Raw genomic sequence first — 15,693 nt, 5'->3', positions numbered from 1 at the left:
TAAGGTTTATTCTATGGTTTTTTTTTGGTTGAAGTCTATCGTGTCATGTCTAAATAATGAGAATTCATTCTCTCTCTCAAATATCTCTTGCCTTTTATTGCTTTTTTCTTGTCGTATTTCATTGGCTATCACAATAGCCAATAGCAAGAGATTTCTTGCTCTATCACAAGAATCTCAGTTTTCACATAGACAGGTTTGAGGTCTGAGTGAATTCATCGTTAGCAGCTAGGTCCTAGAGTAGCAATTCATATTATGATCCTTAAATATAAAAACTGCAGTCTGATACGAATAATTCATGTCAGAGACACATATCAAAGAGCACATTTTCCACAAAGTGAAACATTCCTCCAAAGACAATGAGGAAAAGTATTATAGTTCTTTTATCAAATGTTTACTAGATGTTAGATACCAGGTTAACAGGTAAAGATACACTGCGTTATTTGATTGTTCGAACAACGACCTGAGAAGAGGTCTTATCTTTGTGTCTGTTTTACTGCTGAGGAGGCTGAGGTTTAGAAAGTAAGTAACCTGTTAAACATTACTATAGCATACTGATTAAACGCATGCCCTTCTGAGTCCAGAGCCTGCTGCCCTGCACTACTAAGATGTTTTGCTCTTCATGCCTCATGTTCAAATGTCTTTTGTTCTCATGCCAGTGACTGGAAAGTCTCAAAGTGAAAGGAAGTCTACTTGTCAGGAAGTTCATATTCTGATGACTATACTATGTTTATCTCCTCATTTAGTGTTGCTGGATATCAGGGGTCAGCACATTTTTCCAATAAAGGGCCAGGGAATAAATATTGTAGGCTTTTGGGGCCGTGCCATTTCTGTAGCAACTACCCAACAATACTGAAATAGCCCCAAAGCAGCCGTTGACGTTACCAAATGGGTATGGCTGTGGTTCCAATAAAATTTTATTGATGGACACAGAAATTTCAATTTCATATAATTTCATACATCACACACAAAATATTTTGTTCCAATCATTTAAAAGCTTGAAAGCTTTATAAAAACTGCACATGGGCCAGAGCTGGCTCACAGGCTGAGTTTGTCAACCCTACTTTACACACTTAAGTCTTAGAACCTCAGATAAATGAAGAGGTATACATTCGACCAACCCTTGTACAAATCATTCTTCCCGTCACATTTATTTAACAAATGTTTTTGAGTGTCGACTGCTGCATGGCAGCTACGCCTTGGGCAGTAAGGATACAGAGATGAGTAAGATGATCTTTGTTTCCAAGGAGTTTACAGTCTAGTTGGAGAGAGGGGTGAGGTGGTAGGGTGGAAGTGGTAGAAACTTTTGCATGAACAGTGGCCACGCAATATCAAAAATACTTCAGACCTAAAGCAGATTTGCATGTGATCGTTGATTCCAGCAAGCTCCTGGTGAATGGTAGGCTTTCTAGAGGCCCAGACCCTCTAGAACTGCCCTACATCCCCCCTCAGTGTCTTGTAGGAGGTGCAAAGTCTTTTCGGAGAGACACGCATGTTTTTAGGTCATGCGACGGAGTTCCTGATTCCACACTGCCGTGCTAGAGACCATTCAGAGACCGCAGAGCGGTGAGCAAACCCAGCGACTTTTTAGTCCAGTGCCAGCTGCCAGCCCACCTCTCCCAGATGCACACTGTGATGCTCTGAAGCTTGGCAAATCTTCCTCCAGCTGATTCTAGCTCCTCAGAAATGAGAAATATAATGGGGAATGGGGGCGGCTGTGCCTGAGGTCCAGAAGCGTGAAGTCTTCCTTGAGGCTGAGCAGGGGTGAGGGGGCTTGATGGGGTTGCAGGCACACTGACCACAGAAGGATGCTCCCGGGAGACAAAGTCCATGGGCAACGCTGCCCCGTGCTTGTCTCCTTTGTCTTCTTGCTGACTTGTCTCTCTAGAATTAAGTTCTTGACTCTTCCCTACCAACGGTTCTTTTTTTTTTTTTTTTTTTTTTTTGCGGAACGCAGGCCTCTCAGTGTTGTAGCCTCTCCCGTTGCGGAGCACAGGCTCCGGACGCGCAGGCTCAGCGGCCATGGCTCACGGGCCCAGCCGCTCCGTGGCATGTGGGATCTTCCCGGACCGGGGCACGAACCCGTGTCCCCTGCATCGGCAGGCGGACTCTCTACTACTGCGCCACCAGGGAAGCCCTACCAAGGGTTCTTTGGTTGTGTCCCTGCTGGCTTTTTCCAGTCCCCTAGCTTCCAAGCTAGGTGCAACACACACCTTCACCAGCCTGTTCTGCTTAAAGGTAGAGGTTCTCCAGGGCTCGGTCCCCAGCAGAGATTTTCCAGTGTTTACATACTCCCTCCAAGTCATCTTCTCTGTGCTTGTAATTTCACTACTATCCAAGTGCTCACGGCTTTCAGATCAGTATCCCCAGCTAGACCTGCACCCTGGCTTCTGGCTTCAGGCTTCTTCAGACTGCCTGCCCAGTAGCTCATGTCTTCCTCACCAAGACCGGCTTGCCTCTTCTCTGCCTCCATTTCTTTTTCTCTCTCCGTGTCTCTCTCTCTCTTCCTCCCTCCCTCCCTCCCTCCTTCTCCCTCTCTTTCCCTCTCCCTCTGTCCGCCTCTCCCCCCTCAACTCTCTCCTATCTCTCACCCCTCGGTTTCTCTCTCTCTCCCTCCCTCTCTCCCCACCCCTCCCTGCTCTCTCTCCGTGTTTGTGTCTCTCTCTGTGCTAAATTAACCTGAAGTCTTCCTTTGTCTTTCGCCTGTCCCTCTGCTTATCTAGACCCAAGTATCTTGTAGTCTGATTTTGAGGTTTGGCTATAAAGACAACTTGAATTCCATTTAAGATGTCTTTACTTTAGTTCACTCTTAATGCAGCTCATAAACAACCCCAAGGATATACATGGGACGGAGTGGCTGGATGTAGGTCCTCCTTGCCTCTCTCCTAGATAAGTCCAGTGCCAGCAGTACCTTTTCACAGACAAATCTGATCGTGTCTTCCCTCTGTTAAAATCCTTCTGTGAGTTTCCCACTGTTTTAAGGACTGCCGGGTATAGTATGCAGGTTTTGCATTGCACAACCCTAGGAGGCACCATTCTTCTCATCCTAGCTGCGTGAATAGCATCTCCTTCAGTTGTACAGTGTACAGCCTGTACTCCTGTACATGGCAGCTCTGGCTCACAGGCTCCGGCAGCATCTGTCCTTGAACTCCAGCCCTACCGTATCCCATACAACTCTCTCCCTGAGACCCAGCCCCAGAGTTTCTGATTCCGTAGGCCTGGGGTCAGGCCTGAAAGTCTATTTCTTTCACGTTCCCAGGTGATGTGATGTTGCTGGTCCTGGGACCACACTCGGGGAACCACTGATATAGATATAGCTTGACATAATGTGAAACGTCTTCTATTGTAACACTGCTCGCTTAGGGCTCCTAGGACATGCCTGGGCGGGGGCTACCTAATTCAGTTTCGTAAGAGCTAGAGGGATCTCCATTTTATAAAATCAAATTAAATGATGATGTTTACCTATTTTCATATTAATATCGAACTGTACAAGCAGCACAGGACCACATTCTTGTTGAGAATTTTGGAAACATTACAGATTAGTCTAAAGCCCCTTGGACTGCCCCTCTTCTCTGCCCCAGCTGTTTCTTATCATCCCTTCTTTCCGCCCCCCTGCTCTATGCTCAGGGAACCCTCTCAGCAGTTCCAGTGCTTCCTGGCTCCTAGGTGGGTTTGGCCATGGGGAGGTCTGCAGGGTATCAGAGTGAGGAAGGAAAATGGGGTTGGGGACTCATTCCTCAGCCTCCCACTGCGAGGTTATGTCAGGCTGGCTACAGCTGTGGAGGGAAGCACCCCGCATCTCTCAAGGAACGTTGCGTAGGACGTGCTCTCCTTTGGTCCTAGTCACTGTTCTTGGTCTTTGAGGTCCTCCGATACCTACTTTGCAAGTCAACTTGATTTGTCTTAAGTGTGGCATCCTTTTCCTGCTGGGAACCTCACTACAGAGGTATACCTCACTCTTTTTTTTGTTTTGTTTTTGTGGTACGCGGGCCTCTCACTGTTGTGGCCTCTCCCACTGCGGAGCACAGGCTCCAGACGCGCAGGCTCAGCGGCCATGTCTCAACGGGCCCAGCCGCTCCGCGGCATGTGGGATCCTCCCGGACCGGGGCACGAACCCGCGTCCCCTGCATTGGCAGGCGGATTCTCAACCACTGCGCCACCAGGGAAGCCCACTCTTTTTTTTTAAATTGTCTTAAAATATACATAGCATAACATGTTCCATCTTAACCATGTTGAAGTGTGCAATTCAGTGGCATTAAGTACATTTCACATTGTTGTACAACTATCACCGGTGTCCATCTCCAGAACATTTTCGTCATCCCAGATGGCAACCCTACTCCCAATCTCCCTGCTCCCCAGCCCCGGGCAGCCACCATTCTACTTTCTGTCTCTGTGAATTTGACTACTTTGGGCACCTTACAGAAGTAGAATCCTAAAGTGTTTGTCCTTTTCGGACTGGCCCATTTCACTTAGCATAATGTCCTCAAGCTTCATCCATGCTGTAGGACAGGTCCCAATTTCCTTCTTTTTGAAGGCTGAATCATATTCCATTGTACGCATGTACCACATTTCGTTTATCCATTCACCCACCAGTGGACACTTGGTTTGCTTCCACCTTTTGGCTATTGTGAATAATGCTCCTATAACATGGATCTACTAACATCTTTTCAAGACTCTGCTTTCAATTCTTTTGGGTATCTAGCCAGAAGTGGGATTGCCAGATCATACGGCAATTCTGTTTTTAATATTTTGAGGATCCACTATGCTGTTTTCATCTTCTGCTGCTTTGACCTGAAAAGCTCCCTCTTACAGTTGCTCTATCTCTATGGTATCCCACATCAAAGAAACTTATTTCGGTCGTGTCTGTGAGGTCAGCTGCTTTTGTCTTAACCCATTTATCATTTTGATGCTGGCAGGTAATTTGGTCCACGGAAAGTTTTAGCAAAGTGCATTGCAGAAACTTTACATCATCTTGCTGGGGAAATACGAAGCCAGTTTTCAAAGCAGTTGTGTAAATTACAGATACGGATTCAATTATAATTATTCAGTTGTGGCATACTGAGGATTTTGATTGCCATGGCTACAGATGCTACAAATATTCTGTTTCCTCTCTGTCGTTTCGGAAGTATCCTCTTGTATACACCTCAGTGGTCCAGCCTCCAACCTTTTAAAGAGTCTCTCAGCATCCTTTTGGACCTATACCTAGCTGTGATGTTAAGTTTGGGGGTTTCTGCCTGTTTATCTAATACCTGTTTTTCTATAACTAAATTTTAGGTGCTTGTAGGAATAGCATGTTATGCCATGGTCCAGTTGAGAGTTCTTTTCATGTAGGAAGAAGACTTATTTGGAAAAATCCTTGGTATACCAGGATTATACATTTAAAAGAAACTGCCATTAGTTTGAAATTGTATTATACCTTTCCCAAAAGTTAGTCACAGGTGAATTATTTTACATAATAGTAACGAGTAACTTTTTTTTAGTACTTACCATAGCCCAAGCACTTAGCAGTTAGACCCAGCTATCTGGTCTTATTATTACTTTCATAATCCTGAAAGATAGTAGAATTATCCTCATTTACTAGACAAGGAAATTGAGACTCAGAGAGGTAACCTAAGTTACCCAAAGTCACAGAGCTAGTAAACAGAGGTTACAGAACTTAAACCCTGGTCTTTCCACTGCATCCATGATTTCTCTCCCTCTACGTAGGATGGACACACACACACACACACACGCACGCACACACACACACACACACACACGCACGCACACACCCACACACCCACACACACACACACACACCTCCGCTCAGATATCTGGACTGCTTCCACACCTCCTTTGTGGTAGCCCATGAATACTCTCGCCAAATATTAAATAAGTCCTTTGTATTTTTTCCATGGGGGTGGGATTGGAGGAACCAGGGTTAATGGAAGATCCCCCTGAACTCCAGCACGGTCGTGGCAACAGCTCCGCTCAGCAACTCGAACTCAGCTTTCTCTTGTTTGCCTTGGCCTGAAAGAATCCTCAAAGTCTATAGGCAAACGAACAGAACCAGCAGTAGCTCAAGACCATACATGGATTTTTTAGTGCTGTGCTCCGGAAGGTTTGGGCAGGTGTCCAGAACTCTTTGTACTGTAACAAGTGTAGATCCCTTTCTGGAGTGTTTGTTGTAAATGTCAGAACTCTAGGGTAATTTTGGCCAGGCTTGGTTTTACATTTTTCATGGGTACCTATTTATAGGTTTGAATCGAAATCTGTTTTTTTTTACCCGGTCTACCCAGAAGCCATAAAGAAGAAGATGGATAATTTGTATAAAACTTAGAACTGACATATGGTGGCAGAAATAGAATAAAAAATAATCTGGCAAGAGCAGACAAAGGGCTGATTTCCTGCTTTCCTCATGTGCTCCTACATGTCGGTAGGAAAAAGAAAAACTATTCAATAGAAAAGTGAGCCAGTAGTACCTTCAGTACATGTATGAAAAGGTGCTCAACTTCATTCATAATCAAGAAAATGCAAAACGAGATGATGTTGGCAAAGATGTAACTGTCCAATAATGTGCAACATTGACGAGTGTGTTGACATAAGCACCCTCATAAACTGTTGGTGGGAGTGTAAATTGGTGCAGCTTTTGTCAATATCTATTAAAATGTGCATTCTGACTGGCTCATAAATTCCATTATAAGGCATCTACACTGTGGATAAAGTCACAAAAGAGTACGCCAGGATTTGTGCTTGCGCACGCATACAAAAGACACATACACACACACACACACACACACACAGGCAGTGATGCTATTTGTAACATTATGCAATGGAAAACCAACACCACAACAAAATAGCTGTTCCTCCCAAATTAGAAACAAGCTGAATGTTAAATTAATGACAATCACTATTAAAAATAGAATGAAATAGATCTGAAAGTGCTCAGTTGGACAGATTTTTGAGCTTCATTATCATTTGAAACAGCAAGTACCTGTGTAAATCATTTCTTAAAATGATACCTATATACTGCTAGAGTCATCCCTGGGTGTCCCCAAGGGGATTGGTTCCAGGAACACCCCCCACACACACACCGCCACCCTTGGATACCAAAATCCACAGATACTCAAGTCCCTTCTGTAGGTGGCCTGGTACAGTAAATCCAGTCGTCCCTTTGTGTCCACAGATAGAAATTTCATGGTAGAAAATCCACGACTGGTAGAATCTGCGGTTGTGACGCCAGTGGATGTGGAGGTCCGGCTGTTTGTACGTATATGCTTATACCCAGGAAGTTGTTGCCAGTGGTTAAAGTTTTGGGACTGCTGTTTTAGGGGTGTGGATAAGCTTTTGTTTTTCCTTTTTACATTTTATACTTTGTGGGGAAAGAAGTGTTCCCCAGTGCAGTCTGTTTATTGAAAAAATTTAAAATTTGATTGAAATGCATTTGAGGATGGTTCTAGCAGTTATAACCCCATTTAGCTCTAAGTCTTGATCTAATCTATGCAATACTATTGTCCAGAGCTATTCTTTGGGGAGGGAGAAATACAGGGTTATCTATTTGGGGGCTGAGAGCTGTTTTCCAAAGTTGACTGTGATCTGGATAGATCCTGGGCTCTGCTTTTCTATGGAAATCCATCTTTTTTAAAAGTCTTGGGTGGAGTTACATTGGAAACAGAATGTGTGGGTGAGGTCATTTCCTTATAGGAACTTTCCTGGGGTGAGAGGCAAGCACATTTGGTTCTAGGCTGTATGCAGGGCTGATTTTTGGTGGAAAGGGAGGCTCACTAGATTATCTGGTCAGAAAAGAACACCTAAACTGTTGTATGTTTGGAGCCCCTCTGTGCCAGACTGCTAGTGAGCATGTAAGGGTAAACTCTTTTTTGAGGGGTTGATTTTTCATGTTGGGAAACATATGAGGGGATTTCACTTTACAGTCTGTTCACACCAGATGTAAATCGGCTTCCACTGCTTTCTCCCTTTGTCATCTAGCAGAGCTCGTTTCCTTATCTGTAAAATGGGTTTGTGAAGGATACCTGGCTTACAGAGCTGCTAAGCGTTAAGTGGGATGATGTAGGTGAAAATCTGCACTTGGGAGCACGTGACAAGCCGTTGTTGGTACCTGTCATCACCGTTGAACCACAGCTCTACGACCTTAACTCACGAGTTTGTGCAGTTCTGCGTACACTAGGTCAGATGGGTCGTGGCCTGGGATTCGGACCGTTCGTTAATTGGGTGGCAGAACCAGCAGAGCCTCAGAACTCAGAATGGTTGGCTAGTTACCTGATGTGAAGTGCAAAATAGGCAAGTTCCATACCTGTTGGTGGAAATTTCTTGCGTCAGAGACTTACTGGAAGTGGAGGGGTGCAAGTGTATTTGTGTATTCATGGCCCTCACAGCCCAAATCAAAACCAGAGAATTTGCCCGGATAAAGAGACCTAAGTAAACTCCTAGGTACCACCCCACCTTCTCCCCTGCCACTCCAGCCTTCCAGGCTCCCCCCTTTTGTCATATCTTCTTTCAACCAAAATCTTCACGGGACCACTATTTCATTGTTACACACGTACACAGACACTCATTATACTCTATTTGCCTAGATCAACCACTTGGCTAAGGCCTGCCCCGAGGAAGAGTAGTTTAGGGTCATCCCACACCTTTCAATGCATTAATTCCAACTTGAACTAAGTAGGATAAACAGACCCCAGACCTCCTACCCTGGAGACCCAGCTTTTCAGTCTTTTTTAAATCTGCCTTTCAACATGATCAAAGCAGCATTGCCTACCCCAGAAGACAGCACGGAGGCTTCTAAGAATCCTTTGTCCTGCTTATCCTCAATCAAAGGTGATTTTTCATTTGCATTTCTAATCACCCTCTTCAGATGTCTTGTTCCTAAAATTAGGTTAAATGTCCCTAAACGGTTCCGGTTCCCTCGTGTTTGACAAAGGCTGTCTGACCCTTCAGTAGGGGTTGGCCTTTCTGTGAAGATCTCAACAAGAAGGTCACGGAAGCGTTGATACAGAAACTAATGGGATTCGTCTTTTCCATCCTTTATTTTAAGTATAATCTCATCAACATGCCTAAATTTTGTGGGTGTCTATTTTCAAGAGTAATTAAAAATTAGTTCGTTTGAAGAACTACAGCCTAAGCTCTCTTAGCAGTTACCATTCAACGGTGGGTCAGAATATTTTCTTTTAGAGGGAGACCCATATTTCTTTGGTTCATTGTTTCAATCAACGTTCAGGGATCCCAGAAGATTGCAGGTGCCTCGTTCTTGGGTCTTAGCTCAGGATCTGGATGCTAAATGTTGTGGTCTGATGAGGGAAAGGTGAAAACTTCCTTGCAGTTCAGTTCTGTGTAGGTGGAGGGGAAAAACAGTGGCCGTCGTTATGGACATGCGAATGTTAACAGGTTTGCTTCTCAGGGGCGCTGGTTAAACAACTCCTTAACTGGCCAGAGTCCAGCACGTTAATCATTAACCTGGACCTGAGCGTCTGCTGCCCCGTGTATTCAGAATTAGTTTATCATTACCTCTAACTACTGCCTTCTATGGTTCCGAGGAGCTTCTATGAAATCTCTTATCACCGCCAAGCCTAACCTTCATTAACTCGGGGTTGTGGGGGGAGGAGGCAGTGTGCTGATAGTTTCTGAGTTGGACCAGAGTGAGCCGTTTATGGCCAGTTGAATTTTTAATCACAACTGCTTAAAAAGAAAGAGAAAGAAAAGGGGGAAAAAAGAAAGAAAATAGCAGCTCACTCATGGCAGTCTTCGGACCATGCTTAGAAGTTCATATTCTCATGACCTACTTCTCCACTTAACTCCTGATAACCCTGGGCCTCTCCATTTTCTTTTTGGAGGACTGGGTTAGTGGGAGTAGTCAGAGTGCCCTGGCAGGCAGGCTGGGTTCGAGGCTCCGGCTGGCACCATCCCGGAGCCCCATCTCAGTGCCCCTCTCCTCCCCGTGTCAGCTCAGCTCCTGGCAGGGTCCCTGCCCTGGAACCAGGCCTTGTAATTTTCACAGATGCTCTCAGGACTCCAGTCTCTCCTGCGGGGGGGGGGACGACGACACACAGCATCTCTAAACTGCTCTGAATAAGGCCCATCTTTTTTCTTTCCTCTCTGCTCCTTCCCTCTTTGTGTGTCTAAATCTGTGTGTGACATTTTCATTTTTCTGACTCTTAAAGTATAACAACAAATGAAATCAATACATGTCTACGTACGGGGTGAAAAATCTGGAAGAGTCTAAAAATAAAGAAAAAGAGCTTTCAAAAATCTAATTTTCAAGAAGAAAGCTGAGTTAATTTTCATTTCAGTGTCTAAAAAGAGCTTTTTAAAACATTTTAAAGGGTTCAACGTGCAAGTATGAGTGTTCGGCTACAGGGCCTTTGGTATGATTCTACCCTGTAGCTGGAGGTCTAATCATCAATTATACTAAAGCTTTTCTAAGTCTCTGGAAGGGTTTGTCTGGGTCTTATTTACCGTAATAGGCAAGTTAGGGAAATTTGGGTGTCATTTATCTTTCAATTCAGTACCTTTTTCATCTTTTTCAAAAACAAGCCTGATTTGGGCTTTCTGGATGGGGAGCTGTCCTCCCCCCAAAAATCTGAAATTCCCTTCTGACGCTATCAAACGCCTTCCTTTGGGTTTTATGCTTCCAGGATATTGTCCACAGAAATATATGCAATGTTCAAAGAATGTGGACGACCAGTAGCGTGTATGTTGTAGCCTCCTGAACCGAGGGTTTATGAAACTGGTTGAAGAGTGTTTTATTGAAACAAGACAAATATTTATGAACAATTCAGAATCCTCTGTTTTGAAATGTAAAGTGTGGGCCCAGTGGCATAGAGAGTTCCAGGTGTTTCCTGTCTGCGTTTGGAATGGTTCGCTGCTGCTCTGCTTTCCTAGCTGTTCAGAAGAAGCTAAGAAGCCCGCGGCTTCCCTAATAATGCCTAGATGGCTGAAAGCACTCCCAGGAGCAGGCTTGATTTCATGAACGTAAAGCCGTCTTGAGACGCGTATAGATGGGCGTGTTCTGATCTATTCCATTTGTCACTTGCTTTCAAAAAAAAAACAACAACAAACTTGTTTACGAAACGAGCGTGTTCACTCCTGTAAGTATGTAAGGTCTGGTTTTGAAACCCGTTCTTACTAATCAGAGGTTTACTTTCTGGTAGCCCCAGCTTCTGTGTTGTTCACCATCCCTGGTTTCTGTGAAATAGAAATATTATGTATTCGCCCAGACAGTTGGAAGCCGTTCGTGTAAATACCGGCCGTTGTGATTTAACTGTCAGCCCCAAAGGCCCCCGCTTCGGAAGGGCTCCTTTGAAAACCAAGCACAATGAGATGTCTGTTTTAGATGAGGCCGCCAAGCCTTGGTCCAAATACTACCCAGATTTGTTTTCCGTGTGCCAGCAGAGCTGCTTTGTGTGTTGAAGCCGTAGACGGGACTTGAGGGTGGTGAGAAACACTGCTGTTTTCTTCCTCCATCCCTGATCTGCCCCAGGCCCGGGATTTCATGATGAGACGTGCAGCAAAGCCACTGCCTTTAGGAGCGCTTGGAACGGGAGAATGGAAAACTTGCCCCAGAGAGACTGTCCAAAGACACAAGAAAGACCAAGCGTGGGATCCAACCAGATTCACGCAACTGTGAAAGCCAGCTCTGGGGGCCCCTGGCTGCCAAAGGGGGATCCAGCGATACCCAGGGCGGGGGGGTGGGGTGGGGGGTTGGAAAGGAGGACCATTTTTCTGGCATGAACAAGAAGGAAGGAGAGAATAGTACCTGCTTCCTGCTTTGCTTCTTCTTTTTTGCATCGTGGAGTTCATTCTCCCAAACGCTGGGCATCCAGGAGCCCACAGAGGAGAAAGGCTGGCTTTTTTGTTTTTGTTTTTGTTTTATGAGGGCGAGGGATGGGTGAAAAATAGAGAGAAGCATAAAAGAGAAATTGAGTCACCTGTACTCCTGCTGCCTAAAAGGAGCCCCGTTTGTCACACCTGCTTTCAGAGCTTTTTTTCATCCTCTGTTTATACATTGAGAATATCTGAGTATAGTTTCCTTCATATTCTCACGTTAAAGTTGCAGAATGTCATATATACATCTAAAACCCTCCTTGAATCTAACCCCAGCCCTACTCCCAAGCTAGACCCCTCCCCAGTGCAGAGGGCACTCCCTGCTGTGAATGTGATATGTGTTCCTTCCGTCTGTATTTTCTACTTCTGGGTCTGTTAGATTGCCCTCTGGTTCAGATCTCTTCCCCAGGCTAGAGCACATATTTTATCCATCCCCCTGTTATTGGATATCGAGGTTGTTTGCCATTTTGGTTTTGTGTTTTTGCTTTTCCAAGCGATGCTGCTGTGAGCTTCCCTGCACATTTTTCCTTGTGCATATGTGCTGGCGTTTCTTCTGTGGTGGAGACCTAGGAATGGAGTTGCTGGTTCCTGGGCAAGACCAGACTCTGAACGTGGCAGGCAAAAGCACTTAACCTCATGCCCCCGCTGAGTCCATTTATAATAGTTGTGCTTGATTTCCGGGCAACGGATTAATGGACAGGAAAGTGGACGGAGGGGACAGAAAGGATGCAGTAGGGATGGTGTGGAATCCTCAGGCTCAGTCATTTACCACGCTGCTGGCGCATCTATCTCGAGGTGTCCTGATCGTCACAATACTTGCCTCTGATAGGAAACATTTGGTTGAGGGCCTCACCTCCGCACCCCTGCACCCCCAAGTGTACAGCAAATGAATCAGTCCTCGTAGAAGAAACAAATGGCTTTTTGTTGTTGCTGCCGCTGCTCTAAACATAATCTGTTGTTTTCAAAACATTTGCAGCTATTGATTTCAAGGAATGGGTGGCCGGAGGCCCTGGCCGCTGGTTTCCCCAGGTGGAAACATTTGCAGTGGGTTTTCAGAGACGTCACAGGGAAGAGCCGCCGGCCAGGGCTCAAGGCAGGAAGTTGTCTGTTTGGTATTTACTCAGGCATCTTCTGGCAAGAATTGATGATTCAGTCAGAGCCGACAGTGACCGCTTGCAGTTGCTGAGATGGTGGGGGGAAGAGGCTCTTTTTCCTCCGAAAAGCCTGAGACCCCAGTTGAAAATCAAACTTTGTCACGACTCTCCCGATGAGACCCTTCTGCCCTCCAGGGCTCAAAGCCTCGTTCCTCAGTAAGTTAATCGATATCGACAGACGCCCCTTGGAGCCCATAGCGCTGGGAGAGCCAGAAGGGACATGAGTCATCATCTCGGTCAACCCCTTGGTTATGACAGAGGAGGAAACTGAGGCCCGGGGAGTGAGACGGTCACACTAGCTCACACATGTGCGAGAAGTTAGGGGACCAGCGCTGCAGAGGGCCAGCTCCTCTGCCTTCCAAGGGCAGGGACCACCGCTTGGATCGGTGCCCTCCAGAACCCCACTAGCGCCGGCCACGTGGTAGGTGTTCAATGAACACGTCATCCTCTGAGCATCCCATCCCCGGGGTGGCTGGTTACCAACGTGAATATGAAGGCAAAGTCACTTCCTCGCGGGGGCCTTGGGAAATAAGAAAGGAAAAGTCAAACACATAAAAAATGTAAACAGCAGAGTAAGCCTGCCTGTTTTTAAAATTATTGTTTATATCTTGCCTCCTTCCACAAAGGATTTGAAGCAGCTTATGAGCGTTAAACGCCAGTAGCAGGGCCCTTACTAGGCAGTAAGTAACTGATTGCCACGTGAGGCTTACAGATAAATGCTGAGAGGCAGGGGGCAGGTGGAATTATCTTTGTCTCTAAAGAACGTGTGCAGGTCTGTCTGTATAAACCACAGTCATAATATATAAATAGAACCTCAGAGGGACGCTAGAAGCTCTGTTGCCAGGGGTTTACTTATTTATTTTGTCTTTTGGAGGAGGAAAGCTTGGGGATGGCTACGGAAGTACAGAGAGGAGGGAAAAAATACTTATTCTCGAACTTATCAATTTTGTGTGTCATACGCTTTCTCAGATCCCTAGCACAAAGACGTTTATGTCCACATTTCCAGAGATGTTAAAAAGAAAGACCTTGCTTATATTTATAATCAACAATTTAAAACAGACCTTACCTGGGAGCTAGTTCCATTCAAATAACTAAAGGTTGGAAATTAGAGGCTTTCTTGCTCATCTGTCTTAAGGATGGAAAACTGTTCACGCCGAGATTGCCCCCTAGTGGTCCCATAGGTTATTGATGGTCTCGTGCAAAAGGCACTGGCAGATCTGGTCCCTGGGGGAAGCACCACCATCAGCCTCTTGGGTTGCTCAGAGGTGAAATTGGCCGCCACAGTGACATAATTCTGCGTGGAGCAGCTGGTTGGCTTTTCTTCTTTCATTCCCATGGTTTTTCTTTTACTTCTATGCTACTGTCCCCCAATTTCTAGAGATGATGCAAGACGGATCTCATGCCCAAAGCTCTGATGACCAGAGAGAGGGAGGCCTTCCTTGGCAAGTACTTCATCCAAGGCCGTGTGATGGGAGGGGTTGTTTGGAGGTGACTGCAGCTCAGCTGGGGTGTCCAGCACTGTGTAGAAAGAGAGGTGTTTTTCAAGCAAGCTTCTCTTCGATAGCCACACCCGTTAAGAATGGAGAACGGGGCTGGCAGTAGCTGTGTTTTAATTACAAAATTTTGTTGAAGTCTGACTTACGATTACTGATGCCTGAGACCTCCTTGCTCTATACAGTTTTAGAGATTGATTACATCTTCCTTTAAATCCATCTTTCCATTGCCAAGTGTTCACCTGCCGGTCGTGATTTCTCATTTGGCCGATTCTCATTAGACCTGACGTAATGAAACTCCATCACTTTGTCCAGTTACTGAAGTAATACAGTCTTGTTTCTAAAAGCACCGGGAAGAACCGAGAGTGAGAAGTCACCTGTCATCTGACGATGCAGGAAAAAAGCTGTTACCCTTTTACTTTCTGCCTTATTTGTAGTTTATTGTGTAGGTGTGTATGTATGAATAAGTATGTTAGAAAGTGAGAATAAAAATGTATGTTTACACACTCATACACACACACAGTTTTTAAGAGATCACCTTTTTCCTGGGGTACTATAGCTTTTTTTTTTTTTTTTTTTACTTAGCACCATATCATAAACAATATCCTTTGTCATTACAGTGCTTTTAATGGCTGTGTAGTTGTCAACATGTGGCTGTACTGCGATTTCCTTTACATATTATCGTTGTCATTTTTGCCGTTATAAACAGTGCTATATTGAAGATTCTTATATATAAAACCTTACATCCATTTATATATTTTTCTTAAAAGTTTCTAGACTTGGAGTCTTTGCGCCATTATGGATATTTCCTTAGAAAGGTGAGGGCTGCTGGTTTCCCACAGGTAGTGTCTGAGCAGCTCTTCTCCTTGCCCTTTCATTTGTACTGGGTCATTTTTAACCTTTGCTAGGGGATAAGTGAAAACCAGCACCTTGTTATTTAAATTAGCCCTTGTCTTTATACCTAATTGGGTTGGACCTTGTTTCATTTATTCATTAGCCAGTCGTATTTCCTCTTTGGTGCAAGGCTTGTTGCCTTCCCTCGGTTTTGCTTGGGGTGTTCATCTTTTATCTTACTGATGTAGAAGAGCTTCATTTATATTAGAGACAGCAACGTTTGCATCTTTGTTGCAAACATTCATTCCCATTCGTTTGGTTTGCCTTTTCCTGAGATTTGAGAGACACAAATAAACAACCTTTAGTTAATTAACAAATTGTTTATTAAATAATAA

At 44.9% G+C, this 15,693-nt stretch overlaps 1 protein-coding gene across 3 annotated transcripts in view; it reads left to right on the top strand.

Annotated features, from left to right (window-relative positions):
• Positions 1 to 15,693, top strand: part of PDZRN3 (PDZ domain containing ring finger 3) — a 247,186-nt gene that overhangs the window by 100,053 nt on the left and 131,440 nt on the right. The window lies entirely within an intron of this gene.

Source organism: Pseudorca crassidens, chromosome 10 (genome assembly GCF_039906515.1).
Source record: "Pseudorca crassidens isolate mPseCra1 chromosome 10, mPseCra1.hap1, whole genome shotgun sequence".
NCBI lineage: Eukaryota > Metazoa > Chordata > Mammalia > Artiodactyla > Delphinidae > Pseudorca > Pseudorca crassidens.
Note: the sequence above shows the minus strand (reverse complement) of the source record. Positions and strands in the feature narration are given on the sequence as shown.